General features: G+C 43.8%; 1 protein-coding gene and 1 long non-coding RNA gene across 6 annotated transcripts in view; one reads left to right on the top strand and one right to left on the bottom strand.

Moving 5' to 3' along the window:
* Window positions 1-22,915, bottom strand: part of LOC137300887 (uncharacterized) — a 203,685-nt gene that overhangs the window by 74,677 nt on the left and 106,093 nt on the right. For 2 of the 4 annotated variants that reach the window (XR_010958179.1, XR_010958178.1), the window contains exon 3: window positions 8,329-8,383. This is a non-coding gene — a long non-coding RNA (uncharacterized lncRNA). Of the gene's footprint in view, window positions 1-8,328; window positions 8,388-22,915 lie in introns of all 4 variants that reach the window. The other 2 variants (XR_010958177.1, XR_010958180.1) reach the window with 1 other exon arrangement.
* iffo2b (intermediate filament family orphan 2b) overlaps window positions 1-22,915 on the top strand; it is a 118,942-nt gene that overhangs the window by 2,313 nt on the left and 93,714 nt on the right. The gene's annotated exons all lie outside the window — the stretch shown is intronic.

Raw genomic sequence — 22,915 nt, 5'->3', positions numbered from 1 at the left:
GACCTGAGGGGCCGATAAAAGGAGTGGCGAGCGGACCTGAGGGGCCGATAAAAGGAGTGGCGAGCGGACCTGAGGGGCCGATAAAAGGAGTGGCGAGCGGACCTGAGGGGCCGATAAAAGGAGTGGCGAGCGGACCTGAGGGGCCGATAAAAGGAGTGGCGAGCGGACCTGAGGGGCGAAATCAAAAAAAAATTAAGAAAAACGAAAAAATGATGTCACAGAGGAGCGCCGAGGGTAAGTCAGTGTAAGTATTTAGTTTATTGGTAAGTATTTTTAGGGTTAATGTCTTTAGTGGTGGTTAGTATTTTTATTGGTTAGTGTTAGTTTAAAAAGCCTTAAAACTAAACAAAGTTAAAGAGAGTGGGAAACCGGAGCAGTTAAACAAGCCCAGGGAAAAATCTCAAAAGGTGACATCATAGTCAGCAGAGTGGGGTGCGGCGGAACCCGAGGAAATTAAACTAAGTCTTTAAATTACTATACACACTATATCTTTAACTATAAGCAAATAGTTAAATAAATATTCAGAATAATTAATTAATTCAAAATCAAGCTAAAATCCATCTACTAAACATTATCTGGACAGTAATGTTTTCATAGAATCATAGAAAATTTACGGCACAGAAGGAGGCCATTCGGCCCATCGCCATTGACCAGAAACTTAACTGGACCAGCCATATAAATACTGTGGCTACAACAGCAGGTCAGAGGCTGGGTATTCTGTGGCGAGTGACTCACTTCCTGACTCCCCAAAGCCTTTCTACCATCCACAAGGCACAAGTCAGGAGTATGATGGAATACTCTCCACTTGCCTGGATGAGTGCAGCTGCAACAACACTCAAGAAGCTCGACACCATCCAGGACAAAGCAGCCCGCTTGATTGGCACCCCATCCACCACCCTAAACATTCATTCCCTTCACCACTGGCGCACAGTGGCTGCAGTGTGTACCATCCACAGGATGCACTGCAGCAACTCGCCAAGGCTTCTTCGACAGCACCTCCCAAACCCGCGACCTCTACCACCTAGAAGGACAAGTGCAGCAGGTACATGGGAACAACACCACCTGCACGTTCCCCTCCAAGTCACACACCATCCTGACTTGGAAATATTTCGCCGTTCCTTCATCGTCGCTGGATCAAAATCCTGGAACTCCCTTCCTAACAGCACTGTGGGAGAATCTTCACCACATGGACTGCAGCGGTTCAAAGCGGCGGCTCACCACCACCTTCTCAAGGGCAATTAGGGATGGGCAATAAATGCCGGCCTCGCCAGCAAAGCCCAGATCCCATGAACGAATAAAAAAAAAATAAGCCACCCAGCCTAATCCCACTTTCAAGCACTTGGTCAGTAGCCTTGTAGTCACGGCACTTCAGGTGCACATCCAGATACTTTTTAAATGAGTTGAGTTTTCTGCCTCTACCGCCCTTTCAGGCAGTGAGTTCCAGACCCCCTCCACCCTCTGGGTGAAAAATATTTCCCTCAGCTCCCCTCTAATCCTTCTACCAATCACTTTAAATGTATGCCCCTGTGGTTATTGACCTCTCTGCTAAGGGAAATAGGTCTTCCTATCCACTTTATCTAGGCCCCTCATAATTTTGTACACCTCAATTAAATCACCCCTCAGCGTCTTCTGTTCCAAAGAGAACAACCCCAGCCTGTCCAATCTTTCCTCATAGCTGAGATTCTCCAGTCCTAGCAACATCCTCCTAAATCTCCCCTGTACCCTCTCCAGTGCAATTACATCCTTCCTGTAATGTGACCAGAACTGTACACAGTACTCAAGCTGTGGCCTAACCAGTGTTTTACATGGTTCCAACGTAATCTCCCTGCTCTTATATTCTGTGCCTCGGCTAATAAAGGAAAGTATTCCATATGCCTTCTTAACCACCGTACCTACCTGTCCCGTAACCTTTAGGGATCTGTGCACTCCAAGGTTCCTCACTTCCTCTACACCTTTCAGTATCCTCTCATTTATTGTGAACTCCCTTTCCTTGTTTGTCCTCTCCAAATGCATTACCTCACACTTCTCCGGATTGATTTCCATTTGCCACTTTTCTGCCCACCTGACCGGTCCATTGATATCTTCCTGCAGTCTACAGCTTTCCTCCTCGCTATCAACCACATGGCCAATTTCTGTATCAATTGTAAACTTCTTAATCATGCCCTCTACATTTAAGTCCAAATCATTTAACATATACCACAAAAAGCAAGGCACCTAGTCCTGAGCCCTGTGACTCCACTGGAAACAGCCTTCCAGTCACAAAAACACCCGTCGACCATTACCCTTTGCTTCCTGCCACTGAGCCAATTTTGAATCCGAGTTGCCACTCTCCCTTGGATCCCATGGGCTTGTACTTTTTTGACCAGTCTGCCATGTGGGACCTTGTCAAAACCCTTGCTAAATCCATATAAACTACATCAAATGCACTACCCTCATCGACTTTCCTTGTTACCTCATCAAAAAATTCAATCAAGTTAGTCAGACATGACCTTCCCTTAACAAAGCCATGCTGACTGTCCTTGATTACTCCGTGCCTTTCTAAGTGACTGTTTATCCTGTCCCTCAGAATTGTTTTCAGTAATTTGCCCACCATCGAGGTTAGATTGACTGGCCTGTAATTACTTGGTCTATTCCTCGCTCCCTTTTTAAACAATGGTACAACATTAGCAGTCCACCAATCCTCTGGCACTACGCCTGTATCCAGCGAGGACTGGAAAATGATGGTCAGAGCCTCTGCTATTTCCCCACTTGCTTTTTTTTTTAACAGCCTGGGATACATTTTATTCGGCCCTGGTGATTTATCTACTTTTAAAGATGCTAATCCCCTTAATACTTCCTCTCTCACTAAGTTTATCCCATCCAATATTTCACACTCTTCCTCCTTAACTACAATGTCTCCGTCACCCCTTTCTTTTGTGAAGACAGATGCAAAGTATTTAAGAACCAGACCAACATCTTCCGCCTCCACACGTAGGTTTCCTTTTTGGTCTCTAATAGGCCCGACTCTTTCCTTAGTTATCCTCTTGCTCTTAATGTATTTGTAAAACATCTTTGGGTTTTCCTTGATTTTTCATGCCTTCTCTTTGCTCTCCTAATTTTCTTTTTAATTTCACCTCTGCACTTTAGGCTTTCTGTAGTATTGAGTTCTCAGTGTCTGACATAAGCTTTCCTTTTCTGCCTTGTCTTGCCCCATATGCTCCTTGACATCCAGGGGGCTCTAGGTTTGGCAGCCCCACCCTTTTCCTTTGTGGGAACATGTTTATTTGCATCCCTTGAATCTTCCCCTTGAATGCCTCCCACCACTCTGACATTGATTTACCTTCAAGTAGCTGTTTCCAGTCCTAAATCACTTCTTAACTTAGAAAAATTGGCCTTTCCCCAATTGAGAATTTTAACTCCTGTTCTATCTTTGTCCTTTTCCTTAACTATGCTAAAACTAACTGAATTATGATCACTACCACCAAAATGCTCTCCCACTGATACTCCTTCCAACTGCCTCATTTCCTAAAACTAAATCCAGAACTGCCCCTCTCTTGGGCTTGCTACGTACTGGCTTTAAAAAGTTCTCCTGAATGCAATTTAAGAATTTTGCGCCCTCTATACCCTCACACTGTTTGTGTCCCAGTTAATATTAGGTTGTTGAAATCCCCTACTATTATTGCCTACTGTTTTTGCGCTTCTCATAAATTTGCTTACATATTTGCTTTTCTATCTCCCTCTGACTGGGGGTCTTATAGTACTCTCCCAGTAGTGTGACTGCCCCTTTTTTTGTTCCTTAGCTCAACCCATATGGCCCCATTTGATGATCCTTCTAACATATCAAACCTTCTCTCAGCTGTAATTGTTTCTTTAACCAAAATTGCCACCCCCCCTTTTTATCCCCTTCTCTATCTCGCCTGAAAACCCTGTAACCAGGAACGTTGAGCTGCCATTTATGCCCCTCTTTAAGCCATGTTTCTGTAGTAGCTAAGATATCGTAGTACCACGTGTCTTACCTGTGCTCTTAGCTCATCTGCCTTATTCACTATACTCCCTGAATTGAGGTATATATCTTTAAGCACTGCCAAACTCCCTTGCTGTTTGTTTTCTGACCTTTGTTTCCTCTGCCTTCCTAAGTCACTTACTAATTTTCTGCCTTCTATCTCCAGTCCTGATTCTGTCCAGTCTGAATCTACACTCAGGTTCCCATCTCCCTGCCAAGCTAGTTTAAACCTTCCCCAACTGCACTAGCAAACCTCCCCGTGAGGATATTGGTCCTGACCCTGTTGAGGTGCAACCTGTCTGGCTTGTACAGGTCCCACCTCCCCCAGCACCAGTCCCAATGCCCCAGGAATCTAAAGCCCTCCCTCCTGCACCATCTCTGCAGCCACGTCTTCATCTGCCCAATCCTCCTATTTCTATACTCATTAGCGTGTGGCACCGGGAGTAATCCGGAGATTACTATCTTTGAGGTCCTGCTTCTTACTCTCTTTCCTAACTCCTTAAAATCTTCCTGCAGGACCTTATCCCTCTTTCTAACTTCAATCTCTAAGCAAGGGGAGTGGTTTAAACTAGGAACCTATAACTTGCTAATAAAGTAATCATTTGAAGTAGATAAATTAATTAGTTTTAAAAAAATACTAAAAATAAACCAAGTGAATTAATTACATAAAAACTTTGAATAAATAAAACAAGGTTAGATAGAGATGGCAGTGCAGGTGGTGTGGTGTAACTGCAGCTAGTGGGAGTTTTTGGAGAGCAGCGTGATCCCAGGCAACCACATCTGCAGTAAGTATCTGCAACTCAACGAACTTCGGCTCGGATTTGTTGAGCTGGAGTTCGAGGTGCAGACATTGCAATGCATCAGGGAGGGGGAGAGTTACCTGGACACTTTGAACTAGAAAATGAGGTTCTGCTGAGGGAGTTTGAGGAGCTAGGGTCCAAGTTTAAAAAGCAGAACCATGAAGGTAATAATCTCTGGATTACTACCTGAGCCACTTGCAAATTGGCATAGGGACAAACAGATTAGAGGGTTAAATGCGTGGCTGAAAGAGTGGTGTGGGAGACGGGTTTCAATTAATGGGGCACTGGCCCAGTAATAGGGAAAGAGTGAGCTGTTCCATTGGGACGGGCTCCATTTAAACCAGGCTGGAACCAGTATCCTGGCGAATCAAATAACTAGGGTGGTAGATAGGGCTTTAAACTAATGGAGGGGGGGCGGGGAAAAGAGATTCAGATAATGAGAAATTTATAAGTCTATAGAGAAAAATCAAGGCTGTAGAGCAGAGTAGCAATTTGGGTAAAAACAAGCAGTGTGTTTAACAAAGGTAATAGGGCATTAGTGCCTAAGGTCACATCAGGGAAAAATATTAAAAAGTTAAAATTGAAGGCGCAATATCTGAATGCACGCAGCATTCGTAACAAGATAGATGAATTAATGGCACAAAGAGATAAATGGATTTGATCTAGTAGCCATTACTGAGACACGGTTGTAGGGTGACCAGGTTCGGAACTAAATATTCCAGGGTACTTGACTTTTACAAAAGATAGGCAAAATGGAAAAGGAGGAGGGGTAGCCCTGATAAAGGGTGAGATAAAGACAGTAGTGAGAAATAATCTTAACTTGGAAAATCAGGATGTAGAATCAGTATGGGTGGAGCTAAGAAATAACATGGGGCAGAAAACACTGGTGGGTGTAGTTAGTGTTGGACATAGTATAAATCAGGAAATTAGAGGAGCATGTAACAAGGGTAATGCAATAATCGTGGGGGGTTTTAATCTTCAGACAGGGCAAACCAAATTGGCAAAAGTAGTTTGGAGGAGGAGTTCATGGAATGCATTCGAGAAAGTTTTCTAGAACAATATGCCGAGGAACTAACAAGGGAACAGGCTATTTTAGATCTAGTAATGTGTGATGAGACAGGGATAATTAGTAATCTTATAGTAAAGGATCCTCTGGGGAAGGGTGATCATAATAGAATTTCATAGAGTTTGAGAATGATGTAGTTAAGTCCGAAACTTGAGTCTTAAATTTAAACAAAGCCAATTACATAGGTATGAGGGACAAGTTGGCAAAGGCAGATTTGGAAATTAGATTAAAAGATATGACGGAAACAAACAATGGTGAACATTTAAAGAAATAATTCATAATTCTCAACGAATATACATTCCTTGAGGAACAAAAAATCTATGGGAGAAGTGGTCCAACCGTGGCTAACTAGAGAAGTTAAGGATAGCATTAGATTAAGAGGCTTACAATAGTGCCAAAAAAGTAGAAAGCCTGAGGATTGGGAGGGTTTTAGAAATCAGCAACGGGTGACCAAGAAATTGATAGAGGGAGAAAATAGAATGAGAGTAAACTAGCAAGAAATATAAAATCGGATTGCAAGAGCTTGTACAAGTATGTAAAAAGGAAGAGATTAGCGAAAGTAAATGTGGATCCCTTAGAGGCAGAGACACAAAAAATTTTTTCAGAAATAGCGGGGAACCAAGGGGCTGATGAGAGTGAGGAACTTAAAGTAATTAATATTAGTAAAGAAAAAGTACTGGAGAAATTAATGGGACTAAAAGCTGACATCCCCTGGACCTTATGGCTTAAATCCTAGGGTTTTAAGAGGTGGCAGCAGAGATAGTGGATCCATTGGTTTTGATCTTCTAGAATTCCCTAGATTCTAGAACGGTTCCCATGGATTGGAAGGTGGCAAATGTAGCCCTGGTATTCAAGAAAGGAGGGAGAGAGAAAACAGGGAACTATAGGCCAGTTAGCCTGACATCAGTATTAGGGAAAATGCTAGAATCTATTATTAAAGGTGTGGTAACAGGGCACTTAGAAAATCATATTAGGCGGAGCCAGCACAATTTTATGAAAGGGAAATCGTGTTGACAAATCTATTAGTGTTTTCCAGGGTGTGACTAGCAGGGTAGATAAGGGGGCACCAGTGGATGTAGTATATTTGGATTTTCAAAAGGCATTCGATAAGGTGCCACACAAGAGGTTGTTATACAAGACTAGGGCTCATGGGATTGAGGGTAATATATTGGTATGTATAGAGGATTGGTTGACAGACAGAAAACAGACATTAGGAATAAACAGGTAATTTTTGGGTTGGCACGTTGTAACTAGTGAGATGCCGCAAGGATTTGTGCTTGGCCCTCAGCAATTTCAATCTATATCAATGACATCGATGGGACTGAATGTAATGTATCCAAATTTGCTGACTATACAAAGCTAGGTGGGAAAGTAAGTTGTGAGGAGGACGCAAAGAGGCTGCAAAGGGATATAGACAGGTTAAGTGATTGGGCAAGAAGGTGGCAGATGGAGTATAATGTGGGGAAATGTGAAATTATCCACTTTGGTAGGAAGAATTGAAAAGCAGAATTTTTTTTAAAAGGTGAGTGACTAGTAAATGTTGATATTCAGATGGATTTGGGTGTCCTTGTACACAAATCACAAAGTTAATATGCAGGTACAGCAAGCAATTAGGAAAGCAAATGGTATAAAATTCTTAGAGAGCTTGACAGGGTAGATGCTGAGAAGCCGTTTCCCCTGGTGGGGAGTCTCGAACTGGGGGTCATAGTCTCAGGATAAGGGGTTGGTCATTTAGGATGGAGATGAGGAAAAATATCTTCACTCAGAGGGTTGTGAATCTTTGGAATTCTCTTCCCCAGAGGGTTGTGGATGCTCAGTTGTTGAGTATATTCAAAACTGAGATCGATAGATTCTTGGACACTAAGTGAATCAAGAGATATGAGGATAGGGTGGGAAAGTAGAAGATCAACCATGATCTTATTGAATGGCGGAGCAGGCTCGAGGGGACGTATGGCCTACTCCTATTTCTTATGTTCTTAATTGCAAATGCTGTCACTGGGAACTCTAGTCTACTGTATTGCCCATCCTGAACAGTGGGCTAACTAATAGGATATGGCAGTGGGTGCCTCCAATGTGATATTGTGGCTCTCTGTCACTTTGGAAGGTCTGGAAGGTTTTGATTGAAAGATATAAGGAACATCTGTCCTAACTGTTGATTTATTCAATTTTTTTAGTGAGTTGTATTGCTCACCATGCTGCACAAGGGTTGTTCCTGATGCCTGCTGTCTGTTTAACAAGGGCTTGATTCTTCTCACTCTACAAATAACTGAGCAAGTTAGTGCCCTAACAAATGGACAAACAGAGGGAGGCTGATTTTAGCTAATTAAACTCCACCAATATCCCCACGCATGTGTGAGGGTATCAAATGTGTAAATCCAGTAATAAGATGAGGTAAAAGGAGCCTAGATTGTCTAACTTCAGATACTTATTCCTAGTTAAACTTATTCTGAGTTTATCAGGCAAATAAAAATGCAACTTACGTGGTATCCCGAGTCATTTTGTTTGGAGACTTTTGCGATGGATTTTGTGTGATGCCTGACTGACAAAAAAAAATAATTTATTACGCTTGTCAGGCAAACTTAATGTTTCAGTGTAGAGTCGTGTATGTGGGGAAATCATGTGGTAGACAGTTTCTAATGTAGTAGCTGGACAGTGTTGTGAAATGGTGATGTTATAATGTTTCAGTGGTTGCTTGTGTGAATCAAAAACCAGTGCTTTGGACTTCAAGCCTATTTTATAAGTTTTCTTTTAGTATATTTCTCACGGAAGCAGAGGGGATGGCTGAGGTACTAAACGAGTACTTTGCATCTGTCTTTACCAAGGAAGATGATGCTGCCAGAGTCTCAGTAAAGGAAGATGTAGTTGAGATACTGGATGGGCTAAAAATTGATAGAGGTACTAGAAAAGCTAGCTGTACTTCAAGTAGATAAGTCACCCGGTCCGGATTGGATGCACCCTAGGTTGCTGAGGGAAGTAAGAGTGGACGTATTGGCCGTAATCCTGCTTCTATTTATAAAGCTCAGGATCACGTATGCTTTTTTAACCACTTTCTCAACCTGCCCTGCCACCTTCAACAATTTATGTACATATACCCCCAGATCTCTCTGTTCCTGGACCACTTTGAGTTTATATTGCCTCTCCTCGTTCTTCCTACCGAAATGTATCACTTCGTATTTTTCTGTGTTAAATTTCATCTGCCACGTGTCCACCCATTCCACCAACCTGTTTATATCCTCTTGGAGTCTATCACTATCCTACTTGCTGTTCACTACACTTCCAAGTTTTGTGTCATCTGCAAATTTTGAAATTGTGCCCTGTACACCCAAGTCCAAGTCATTAATAGGTATTAAGAAAAGCAGTGGTCCAAGTACCGACCGCTGGGAAACACCACTGTACACCTCCCTCCAGTCCAAAAAACAACCTTTCACCACTACTCTGTTTCCTGTGAGTTGGCCAATTTTACATCCATGCTACTACTGCCCTCTTTATTCCATGGGCTTCAATCTTGATGGCATGCAGCACTTTAACAAACGCCTTTTGAAAGTCCATATACACCACATCAACCGCATTGCCCTCATCTACCCTCTCTGTTACCTCATCAAAAAATTCTATCAAGTTAGTTAAATACGATTTGCCTTAAATAAATCTGTGCCGGCTTTCCCTAATCAATCTACTCTTGTCCAAGTGACTGCTAATTTTGTCCCAGATTATCGTTTCTAAAAGTTTCCCCACCACCGAGGTTAAACTGACTGGGTTTATCCTCGCACCCTTTTTTGAACATTTGCAATTCTCCAGTCCTCTGGCACCGCCCCCCCCCCCCCCCCCCCCCCAATCTAAGGATGTTTGGAAGATTATGGCCAGTATCCCTGCAATTTCCACCCTTCCCTCCCTCAGCAACCTAGGATGCATCCCATCCAGACTTGGTGACTTATCTACTTTACAGCTAGCCTTTCTAGTGCCTCCTTTATCAATTTTTAGCCCATCCAGTATTTCAACTACATCTTCCTTTACGGAGACTCTGGCAGCATCTTCTTCCTTGGTAAAGACAGATGAAAAATATTCATTTAGTACCTCAGCCATGCCCTCTGCATTCATGAGTAGATCTCCTTTATGGTCTCTGGCCCCACCCCTCCTCTTAATACCTGTTTACTGTTTACATGCCTGTAGAAGACTTTTGGCTTCTCTTTTAAGTTTGTCGCCATTCTATTCTCATACTCTATCTTCGCCCCTCTTATTTTCTTTTTCACTTCCCCTCTGATCTTTCCATATTGAGCCTGGTTCTCATTTGTTATTAATCTGACATGTATCATATGCCCCCTTTTTTTGTTTCATCTTACTCTCTATCTCTTTTGTCATCCAGGGAGCTCTGGCTTTAATTGCCCTACCTTTCTCCCTCGTGAGAATGTACCTAGACTGAACCCGAACCATCTCCTCCTTAAAGGCATTGTTCAATTACAGTTTTGCCTGCCAATCTTTTGATTCCAATTTACCCAGGCCAGATCTGTTCTCATCCCACTGAAATTGGCTCTCTGCCAATTGACTCTTTTTACTTGAGTGGTCCGTGTCCTTTTCCATAGCTATTCTAAACCTTATGATACTATGATCACTGTTCCTTAAATGTTCCCCCTCTGACACTTGCTCCACTTGGCCTGCCTCATTCCCCAGAACCAAGTCCAGCAAAGCCTCTTTCCTTGTTGGGCCGGAAACGTACTGGTCAAGAAAGTTCTCCTGAACACACTTCAAAAATTCTTCTCCCTCTTTGCCCCTTATTATTACTATCCCAATCTATATTAGGATAGTTGAAATCTCCAGTTATTACTACTCTATGGCTTTTGCACCTCTCTGTAATTGCCCCACAGATTTGCTCCTTTATCTCCTTCCCACTAGTTAGTGGCCCGTAGACTACAGCTATTCAAAATGATCATGGCTGATCGTCTGACTCAGTACCCTGTTCCCGCTTTTTCCCCATATCCCTTGATCCCTTTAGCATTAAGAAATATACCTATCTCCTTCTTGAATACATCTAATGACTTGGCCTCCACTGCCTTCTGTGGTAGAGAATTCCACAGGTTCACCACCCTCTGAGTGAAGAAATTTCTCCTCATCTCGGTTCTAAATGGCGTACCCCGTATCCTGAGACTGTGACCCCTGGTTCTGGACTCCCCAGCCATCGGGAACATCCTCCGTGCATCTAGTCTGTCTAGTCCTGTTAGAATTTTATATGTTTCGATCAGATCACCTCTGATCGAAACCGTAGCCCTGCAGCTTACAGCACTTTAGGTGCAGGTCCAGGTACTTTTTAAAAGAGTTGAGGGTCCCTGCCTCCACCACCAATTCGGGCAGCGAATTCCATACACCCACCACCCTCTGGGTAAAAAAGTTTTTCCTCATGTCCACTCTAATCCTTCCACCAATCAGTTTAAATCTATGTCCTCTCGTTCTTGAACTCTCCGCTAGGGGAAACAGGTACTTCCTGTCTATCTAGGCCCCTCATAGTTTTGTACACCTCAATCAAGTCACCCCTCAGCCTCCTCTGCTCCAAGGAAAACAACCCCAGCCTATCCCATCTCTCCTCGTAGCTGCAATTTTCAAGCCCTGGCAACATTCTTGTAAATCTTCTCTGCACTCCCTCCAGAGCAATTGCGTCCTTCCTGTAATGTGGTCACCAGAACTGTGCACAATACTCCAGCTGTGGCCTTACCAGCGTTTTATACAGTTCCATCATTACATCCCTGCTTTTGTATTTTATACCTCGGCTAATAACGGAGAGCATTCCGTATGCCTTCTTCACAACCTTATCTACCTGTACTGCCACCTTCAGGGACCTGTGCACATGCACTCCAAGGTCTCTCACTTCCTCTAGCCCTCTCAATATAATCCTGTTTACTGCGTATTCCCTTTTACTGTTTGCCCTCCCTAAGTGCATTACCTCACACTTCTCCAGATTGAACTCGATTTGCCACTTTCCTGCCCACTCCACCAACCCATTGATATCTTCTTGGAGTCGACAGCTATCCTCTTCGCTATCAACGACACAACCAATTTTTGTGTCGTCTGCAAATTTGCCAATCATGCCCCTACATTCAAGTCCAAATCATTAATATACACCACAAACAGCGAGGGACCCAACACTGAGCACTGTGGCACACCACTGGAAACGGATTTCCATTCGCAAAGACATCCATCGACCGTTACCCTTTGTTTCCTCTTACTGAGCCAATTTTGGATCCAATTCGCCACATTTCCCTGTATCCCATGGGCTTTTACCTTTCTGACCAGTCTGCCATGTGGGACCTTGTCAAATGCCTTTTTAAAATCCATGTAGACAACATCCATTGCACTACCCTCATCAATCCTCCTTGTCACTTCCTCAAAGAATTTAATCAGATTTGTAAGGCATGACCTTCCCTGAAGAAATCCATGCTGACTATCCCTGATTAAACCATGCCTTTCCAAGTGACAGTTTATCCTATCTCTCAGTATTGATTCTAATAGTTTGCCCACCACCGAGGTAAGACTGACCGGCATATAATTGTTAGGCCTTTCCCTCGTACCCTTTTTAAACAATGGTACTATGTTTGCAGTCTTCCAGTCCTCCGGTATCTGCCCTGTATCTAGTGAGGATTGGAAAATGATCCTCAGAGCATCCACTATTTCCTCCCTGACTTCCTTCAATAGCCTAGGAAACAATCCATGGTGACATATCAACTTTCAAGGATTCCAGTCCCTCTAGTACTTCCTCTCTCGTAATGTTTACCTTATCCAATATTTCACACGTCTCCTCTTTAACTACTACGTCCGGATCATCCCTTTCCTTTGTGAATACGGAGACAAAATATTCATTTAAAACCCTACCCACATCCTCTGCTTCTACACACAAGTTACCCTTATCGTCCCTGATATGTCCCACCTTTTCCTTAGCTATCCTCTTGTTCTTAATGTACTGATAAAACATCTTTGGGTTTTCTTTAATCTTACTAGCTAATATTTTTTTATGCCCTCTCTTTGGTTTCCTTATTTCCTTTTTTTATGTCATCCCTGTACTTCCTACACTCCTAGGCTTTCTACAGTATTTAGTTTTCTGTGACCGTCATAAGCTTTCTTTTTCTGCTTTATCTTGCCCTGTATACTTCTAGACAACCAGGGGGCTCTAAATTTGGCATTGCCACCCTTTTTTCTTTGAGGGGACGTGTCTGCATTGTACCCGTAGAATTTCACTTTTTAGTGCCTCCCACTAGCTTGCCACTGATTTCTCCTTAAGTAGTTGTGTCCAGTCCACTTCTGCCAAATCACCTTAGTTCTGTAAAATTTGCCTTCCCCCAATTTAAAACGTTTACTCCTGATTTAACTGTGTCCTTTTCCATAATAATGCTCAGACTAACTGAATTGTGGTCACTATACCCATTATGGTCACCCACTTGCCCATCTTCATTTCCCAGGACTAAATCTAGAATTGCATCCCCTCTTGTTGGGATTGTCACGTACTGGCTAAAAAAGTTCTCCTGGACACCGATCAAGAATTTTGCGCCCTCTGTGCCCCTCACACTGTTTGAATCCCAGGTGATGTTAGGGTAGTTGAAGTCCCCTACTATTATTGCCCTCTTATTTTTAGACTCAGAAATTTGCCTACATATTTGCTCTTCTATCTCCCTTTTGCTATTCGGGGGTCTATAGTACACTCCTAATAGTGTGACTGCCCCTTTTTTATTTCTTAGCTCAACGCATATGGCCTCGATTGGTGATCCATTTAGCATATCATCCCTTCTCACAACTCTAATTGATTCTTTAACTAATAATGCTACCCCTCCTTTTTTATCACCCACTCTATCCTGCCTGAAAACTCTATATCCAGGGATATTGAGCTGCCAATTATCCCCCTCTTTAAGCCAGGTTTCCGTTATAGCAATGATATGCTGCCATGTGTCTATCTGTGCCCTTAGCTCATCTGCTTTGTTTGTAATACTCCTTGCATTGAAGTGTATACCCTTTAACCCCGTCAAATTCCTGTGCTGAACACTATTTAACCTTTGCTTCTTTTGCCTTTCTGAGTCGCTAACTATGTCACTTTTCTACTTCCTGTTTCCTGGTCTGAATTTGTCCTATCTGTACCCGCCCTTTGGTTCCCGTCCCCCTGCCATACTAGTTTAAACCGTCACCAACAGAACTAGCAAATGTCTCCGCATGGATATTGGTCCCGGTTCTGCTTGGGTGCAACCCGTCCAGCTTAGAACATAAGAACATAAGAAATTGGAGCAGGAGTAGGCCAATCGGCCCCTCGAGCCTGCTCCGCCATTCAATAAGATCATGGCTGATCTGATCCCAACCACAAATCTAAAGAACACAAGAAGTAGGAGCAGGACCCGGCCACACAGCCCCTGGGCCCTCTGCGCCACCCACAGGGCATTGACCGATCCGAACTCAGCTTCATGTCCAATTTCCTGCCCGCTCCCCATAACCCCTAATTCCCTTTACTTCTAGGAAACTGTCTATTTCTGTTTTAAATTTATCTAATGATGTAGCTTCCACAGCTTCCTGGGGCAGCAAATTCCACAGACCTACCACCCTCTGAGTGAAGAAGTTTCTCCTCATCTCAGTTTTGAAAGAACAGCCCCTTATTCTAAGATTATGCCCCCTAGTTCTAGTTTCACCCATCTTTGGGAACATCCTTACCGCATCCACCCGATCAAGCCCCTTCACAATCTTATATGTTTCAATAAGATCGCCTCTCATTCTTCTGAACTCCAATGAGTAGAGTCCCAATCTACTCAACCTCTCCTCATATGTCCGCCCCCTCATCCCCGGGATTAACCGAGTGAACCTTCTTTGTACTGCCTCGAGAGCAAGTATGTCTTTTCTTAAGTATGGACACCAAAACTGTATGCAGTATTCCAGGTGCGGTCTCACCAATACCTTATATAACTGCAGCAATACCTCCCTGTTTTTATATTCTATCCCCCTAGCAATAAAAGCCAACATTCCGTTGGCTTTCTTGATCACCTGCTGCACCTGCATACCAACTTTTTGATTTTCTTGCACGAGGACCCCCAGATCCCTTTGTATTGCAGTACTTTCCAGTCTCTCGCCATTAAGAAAATAACTTGCTCTCTGATTTTTCCTGCCAAAGTGCATAACCTCACATTTTCCAATATTATATTGCATCTGCCACATCTCCGCCCACTCACCCAGCCTGTCTATATCCCCTTGCAGGTTTTTTATGTCCTCCTCACTCTCTACTTTCCCTCCCATCTTTGTATCATCTGCAAATTTTGATATGTTGCACTCGGTCCCCTCCTCCAAATCGTTAATATAGATTGTAAAGAGTTGGGGACCCAGCACCGACCCCTGTGGAACACCACTGGTTACTGGTTGCCAGTCCGAAAATGAACCATTTATCCCAACTCTCTGCTTCCTGTTCGATAACCAATCCTCCACCCATGCCAGAATATTACCCCCAATCCCGTGATTTTTTATCTTAAGTAATAATCTTTTATGTGGCACCTTGTCGAATGCCTTCTGGAAGTCTAAATACACTATGTCCACTGGTTCCCCTTTATCCACCCTATACGTTATATCCTCAAAGAACTCAAGCAAATTTGTCAGACATGACTTCCCCTTCATAAAGCCATGCTGACTTTGTCCTATTAAATTATGCTTATCTAAATGTTCCGTTACTGTCTCCTTAATAATAGACTCCAAAATTTTACCCACCACAGATGTTAAGCTAACTGGCCTATAATTTCCAGCCTTCTGCCTACTACCCTTTTTAAATAACGGTGTTACATTAGCAGTTTTCCAATCTGCCGGGACCTCTCCTGAGTCCAGGGAATTTTGGAAAACTATCACCAAAGCATCCACAATCCCTACTGCCACTTCCCTCAAGACCCTAGGATGGAAGCCATCAGGTCCAGGGGATTTATCCGCCTTGAGTCCCATTATTTTACTGAGTACCATCTCCTGAGTGATTTTAATCGTATTTAGCTCCTCCCCCCCGAGAGTCCCCTGTTTGTCCAGTGTTGGGATATTCTTAGTGTCCTCTACTGTAAAGACTGAAACAAAATATTTGTTCAGCATTTTTGCCATCTCCATGTTTCCCACCATTAATTTCCCGGTCTCATCCTCTAAGGGACCTACGTTTGCCTTAGCCACCCTTTTTCTTTTTATATAACTATAGAAACTCTTGCTATCTGTTTTTATATTTTTTGCTAATTTCTTTTCATAATCTAACTTCCCTTTCTTAATCAATCCTTTAGTTACTTTTTGCTGTCTTTTGAAGAATTCCCAATCTTCTATCCTCCCACTAAGTTTGGCTACCTTATATGTCCTTGTTTTTAGTCGGATACTATCCTTGATTTCTTTACTTAGCCACGGATGGCTGTCATTTCTTTTACACCCTTTTTTCCTCAGTGGAATATATTTATTTTGAAAGTTGTAAAATAACTCCCTAAATGAACACCACTGCTCATGTACCGTCTTACCCTTTAATCTATTTTCCCAGTCCACTTTAATCAATTCCGCTCTCATACCATCATAGTCTCCTTTATTCAAGCTCAGTACGCTTGTTTGAGAATCAACCTTCTCACCCTCTAATTGGATATGGAATTCAACCATGTTGTGGTCGCTCGTTCCAAGGGGATCCTTAACCAGGACATTATTAATTAATCCTGACTCATTACACAGGACCAGGTCCAAGGTTGCCTGCCCCCTTGTAGGATCAGTTACATACTGCTCAAGAAATCCATCCCTGATGCACTCAATGAATTCGTCCTCAAGGCTGCTCTGCTCAATTTGATTTGTCCAGTTAATATGATAATTAAAATCCCCCATAATTATGGCTGTTCCCTTATTACATGCCCCGACTATTTCCTGATTAATACTTCTTCCAGCAGAGTTGCAACTATTAGGAGGCCTATATACTACGCCCACTAATGTTTTTTTCCCCTTATTATTCCTTATCTCCACCCAAACTGTTTCATTATCTTGATGCTTTGTCCCAATATCATTTCTCTGTATTACAGTGATTCCTTCCTTTATTAACATAGCCACCTCACCTCCCCTTCCTTCCTGCCTGTCCTTCCTGATTGTTAAATACCCTGGCATATTTAATTCCCAGTCGTTGTCACCCTGCAGCCATGTTTCTGTAATGGCCACAAGATCATACCCATACGTAGTTATTTGTGCCGTTAACTCGTCCATTTTATTACGAATGCTACGTGCATTCAGATAAAGAACTTTCAAATCTGTTTTGTGACGCTTAGTTCCTGCTTTTTCCTTTTTTAACACTTTACCTATTACTCCATACCTTCTGTCCCTTGCTGTTACGCTTTCCTCTCTCTCCCTGCTCAGGTTCCCAACCCCCTGCCACTTTAGTTTAAACCCTCCCCAACAGCACTAGCAAACACTCCTCCTAGGACAGCGGTCCCGGCCCTGCCCAGGTGCAGACCGTCCGGTTTGTACTGGTCACACCTCCCCCAGAACCGTTTCCAGTGTCCCAGGAATTTGAATCCCTCCCCCTTGCACCATTCCTCTAGCCACGTATTCATTTGAAATATCCTCCTATTTCTACTCTGACTAGCACGTGGCACTGGCAGCAATCCTGAGATTACTGCCTTTGAGGTCCTATTTTTTAATTTACCTCCTAACTCCCTATATTCTGCTTTTAGGACCTCATCCCCTTTTTTACCTATATCGTTGGTGCCTATGTGCACCACGACAGCTGGCTGTTCGCCCTCCCCCTCCAAAATGTTCTGTAGCCGCTCCGAGACATCCTTGATCCTTGCACCAGGGAGGCAACACACCATCCTGGAGTCTCGGTTGCGGCCGCAGAAACGCCTGTCTATTCCCCTTACAATTGAGTCCCCTATCACTATAGCTCTTTCACTCTTTTTCCTCCCAGCCTGTGCAGCAGAGCTACCCGTGGTGCCAGGAAGTTGGCTGCTGCTGCCGCCTTCCCCTGATAAGTCATCCCCCCCCAACAGCATCCAAAGTGGCATATCTGTTTGAGAGGGGGATGGCCACAGGGGACCCCTGCACTACCTGCTTGCACCTCTTACTCTTCCTGGTGGTCACCCATTCACTTCCTGCCTGTATACCCTTTACCTGCGGTGTGACCAACTCGCTAAACGTGCTATCCACGAGTTTCTCTGCATCGCGGATGCTCCACAGTGAGTCCACCCGCAGCTCCAGCTCCGAGATACGATTGGTCAGTAGCTGCAGGTGGACACACTTCCCACACACATGGTCGGCAGGGACACTGGTAGTGTCCATGACTTCCCACATCTTGCAGGAGGAGCATATCACGGGTGCGAGGTCTGCTGCCATGACTTGCCTTAGCTTAGTTACCCCTTTTAAATTACGTTGAAATTAGAAAATGTTAACTATACTAGGGATCTAGGTTCACTAAAAAAAACACTATCTGCTATAAAACCTGCAGATCTTCCCTTTCTTATTACTTTACTTACAGTAAAATGGTAGAAATACTCACCTGAACCTACTCACCAATCAGCTGCCTCCCCTGTGCCGCGTCACTTTCTGACTGGTGACGTCACCCCGAACTGCCGCTGGTCTCAGAGTCTCGCTCTCAGAGCAAGCTCTGGTCTCGCTCTTTCCCGCCGCTCACCGACTGAACTCTCGCTCTCTCCACGCTGTTTATATCCCCGCTCTGGTCTCGATCTCTCCCGCCGCTCACCGACTGAACTCTCGCTTTCTCCGCGCTGTTTATATCCCCGCTCTGGTCTCGATCTCTCCCGCCGCTCACCGACTGAACTCTCGCTCTCTCCGCGCTGTTTATATCTCCGCTCTGGTCTCGATCTCTCCCGCCGCTCACCGACTGAACTCTCGCTCTCTCCGCGCTGTTTATATCCCCGCTCTGGTCTCGCTCTCTCCCGCCGCTCACTGACTGAACTCTCACTCTCTCCGCGCTGTTTATATCCCCGCTCTGGTCTCGCTCTCTCCCGCCGCTCACTGACTGAACTCTCGCTCTCTCCGCGCTGTTTATATCCCCGCTCTGGTCTCGCTCTCTCCCGCCGCTCACCGACTGAACTCTCGCTCTCTCCGCGCTGTTTTTATCCCCGCTCTGGTCTCGCTCTTTACCGCCGCTCACCGACTCTTGTACAGGTCCCGCCTTTCCCAGAATTGGTCCCAATGCCTCAGGAATTTAAACCCCTCCCTCCTACACCATCTTTCAAGCCACACATTTATCTGGTCTATTCTCCTATTTCTGCTCTCACTAGCACATGGCACTGGGAGTAATCCTGAGATTACTACCTTAGAGGTCCTGCTTTTTAATTTATTTCCTAACTCCCTATATTCTGCTTGCAGGACCTCATCCCTTTTTTTTTTACCTATGTTGTTGGTACCGATATGGACCATGATCTCTGGCTGTTTACCCTCCCCCTTCAGAATGTCCTGTAGCCGCTCTGTGACATCCTTGACCCTAGCAGCAAGGAGGCTGGAATCACGTCTGCGGCCGCAGAAACGCCTATCTGTTCCCCTTACCTCTGTCGTTCCCTGTTTTCTCTCCCTCCTTTCTTAAATAGTGGGATTACATTTGCTACCCTCCAATCTGCAGGAACTATTCCAGAATCTAAGAATTTTGGAAGATGACAACCAATGCATCCACTATCTCTATATAGCCGCCACTTTCAAAACCCTGGGATGTAGATCATCAGGTCCTTGGGATTTATCGACTTTCAGTCCCATTAATTTCTCTAGTACTATTTTTAAACTAATACTAATTTCTTTCAGTTCCTCATTCTCGCCAGACCCTTGGTTCTCTGGTATTTCTGGGAAGTTATTTGTGTCATCTTCCGTGAAGACAATCAGAAGGTATTTGTTTAATTTCTCTGCCATTTCCTTATTCCCCATTATAAATTCTCTCATCTCTGTGAGGAACCCGCATTTGCCTTTGCCAGTCTTTTCCTTTTTACATGCCTATAGAAGCTCTTACAGTCCGTTTTTATGTTTCTCGCTAGTTTACTCTCATTCTATTTTCCCTTTCTTTATCAATTTCTTGGTCCTCCTTTGCTGAATTCCAAAATACTCCCAATCCTCAGGCTTACTGCTTTTTCTAGCAACTTTATATGCCCCTTTGATTTAATACTATCTTTAATTTCTCTTGTTAGCATTGGTTGGACCACTTTTCCTGTTGGATTGTGCCTTAAAGGAATATATATTTGTTGCAAATTATGTATTAATTCTTTAAATGCTAGCCATTGCCTGTCTACCATCATATCTTTTAATGTAGTTCCCCAATCAACCACAGCCAACTTGCGCCTCTTACCTTTATAGTTTCCTTTGTTTAAATTTAAGACCCTAGTTTCTGATAGAATTCTTCATTATGTTTGAAAGTGATGTTGTTCAATCATATTATGGTCATTCTTCCCTAAGGGCTCTTTTACAACAAGATTATTAATTAACCCTTTCTCATTGCACAATATAGATCTAAAATAGCCTGTTCCTTGTTGGTTCCTCAACCTATCAATTTAGAAAACCATAAGAAATAGGAGCAGGATGAGGCCATTTGTCCCTTCAAGCCTGCTCCGCCATTTAATGAAATCATGACTGAACTTATTTTTACCTCAACTCAACTTTCCCGCCTTTTCTCCATATCCTTTGACTCCCTTGCTGATCAAAAATTTGTCTAACTCAGCCTTGAATGTATTCAATGACTCAGCCTCCACAGCTTCACGACCCTCTGGGAGAAGAAATTCCTCCTCATTTCCATCTTAAACAGGCGACCCCTTATTCTGAGACTATGTCCCCTAGTTTTTAGATTCTCCAATGAGGGTAACATCCTCTCAGCATCTACCCTATCAAGTCCCCTCAGAATCTTGTGTGTTTCAATAAGATCTCCTCTCATTCTTCTAAACTCCGATGAGTATAGACCCAACCTGTTCAATCTTTCCTCATAAGACAACAATACCATACTCTGAATCAACCTAGTGAACCTCTGAACTTTTTTCGTTATTCGTTCATGGGATGTGGGCGTCGCTGGCAAGGCCGGCATTTATTGCCCATCCCTAATTGCCCTTGAGAGGGTGGTGGTGAGCCGCCTTCTTGAACCGCTGCAGTCTGTGTGGTGAAGGTTCTCCCATAGTGCTGTTAGGAAGGGAGTTCCAGGATTTTGACCCAGCGACGATGAAGGAACTGCCTCCATTGCAAGTATATCCTTCCTTAAATAAGGGCACCAGAACTGTACGCAGTACTCCAGGTGTGGTCTCACCAGCACCCTGTACAGTTGTAGCATGACTTCCCTGCTTTTATACTCTATCCCCCTAAAAATAAAGGCCACTATTCCGTTTGCCTTCCGGATTACGTGCTGCACCTGTATGTTGACTTTTTGTGTTTCATGTACGAGGACACCCAGATCCCTCTGTACCACAGCATTTTGTAGTATTTCTCCATTCAAATAATATTTTGCTTTTTTATTTTTCCTCCCAAAGTGGATGACTCACATTTTCCCACATTTTATTCCATCTGCCAAATTTTTGCCCATTCGCTTAACCTGTCAATATCCCTTTGCAGACACTTTGTGTCCTCATCGCAACTTGCTTTTCCACCTATCTTTGTATCATCAGCAAATTTGGCCACAAGACACTCTTCCTTCATCCAAGTCATTGATATGTATTGTAAATAGTTGAGGCCCCAGCACTGATCCCTACAGCACCCCGCTAGTTACAGATTGCCACTTTGGAAAGGACCCTTTTATCCAGACTCTTTGTTTTCTGTTAGTTAGCCAATCCTCTATCCATGCCAGTATATTCCCCCCAACATCATGAGCTCTTATCTTGTGCAGTAATCTTTTATGTGGCACCTTATCGAATGCCTTTTTGAAATCCAAATACACTGCATCCATTGGTTCCCCTTTATCCACCCTGCCCATTACTTTCTCAAAGAACTCTAAGAAATTTGTCAGACACTATTTTCCCTTTATAAAACCATGTTGATTCTCCTTGATTGTATTGAGTCTCCAAATGTCTTGCTACTACTTCCTTAATAATGGATTCTAGCATTTTCCCAATGACAGATGTTAGGCTAACTGGTCTATAGTTACCTGCTTTCTGTCTCACTCATCTTCTTGAATAGGGGTGTTACGTTAGCGGTTTTCCAATCCGCTGGGACCTTTCCAGAATCTAGTGAATTCTGGAAGATTACAACCAATGCATCCACTATCTCTGTAGCCACTTCCTTTAAGTCCCTCAGATGCAAGCCATCAGGTCTAGTGGAATTAACCCTTTCTCATTGCACAATGCTAGATCTGAAATAGCCTATTCCCTAGTTGGTTCCTCAACATACTGATCTAGAAAAACCATCTCGTATACATTCCCGAAATTCGTCCTCCGCAGTCTTAGTGCTAATTTGGTTTGCTTGAGACACATCTTTCTTTCAATATGCAAGTTCTTTTTAAAAAGGTTTCCTTTTACAGCAAGTGAGAGTGAGAGACCCCCGTCTCCGTTTCCTTTTACAGCAAGTGAGAGTGAGAGTGAGAGACCCCCGTCTCCCATCCGATTGGTGGACTATGGGATTGAAAATCTAACTTTTAGTTTCAATGTAGGGGAGAGGGTGAACATAGCCCACACACTACCGCACGCGCGTTGATGTTGTAATATAGAACTGACGACCATGTGTGCGGGAAGTGTATCCAGCTGCAGCTACTGACAGACTGCATTGTGGCACTGGAGCTGCAGATGGATACATACTGGTGCATTCGTGATGCTGAGAACCACGTGGATAGCACGTTTAGCGAGTTGGTCACACCGCAGGTAAAGGGTGTACAGGCAGGAAGTGAATGGGTGACCACCAGGCAGAGTAAGAGGTGCAGGCAGGTGGTACAGGGGTCCCCTGTGGCCATCCCCTTCTCAAACAGATATACCACTTTGGATACTGTTGAGGGGGGATGACTTATCAGGGGAAGGCAGCAGCAGCCAACTTCCTGGCACCATGGGTGGCTCTGCTGCATAGGCTGGGAGGAAAAAGAGTGGAAGAGCTATAGTGATAGGGGACTCAATTGTAAGGGGAATAGATAGGCGTTTCTGCGGCCGCAACTGAGACTCCAGGATGGTGTGTTGC

The sequence above is a fragment of the Heptranchias perlo genome, chromosome 32, assembly GCF_035084215.1.
Source record: "Heptranchias perlo isolate sHepPer1 chromosome 32, sHepPer1.hap1, whole genome shotgun sequence".
NCBI lineage: Eukaryota > Metazoa > Chordata > Chondrichthyes > Hexanchiformes > Hexanchidae > Heptranchias > Heptranchias perlo.
Note: the sequence above shows the minus strand (reverse complement) of the source record. Positions and strands in the feature narration are given on the sequence as shown.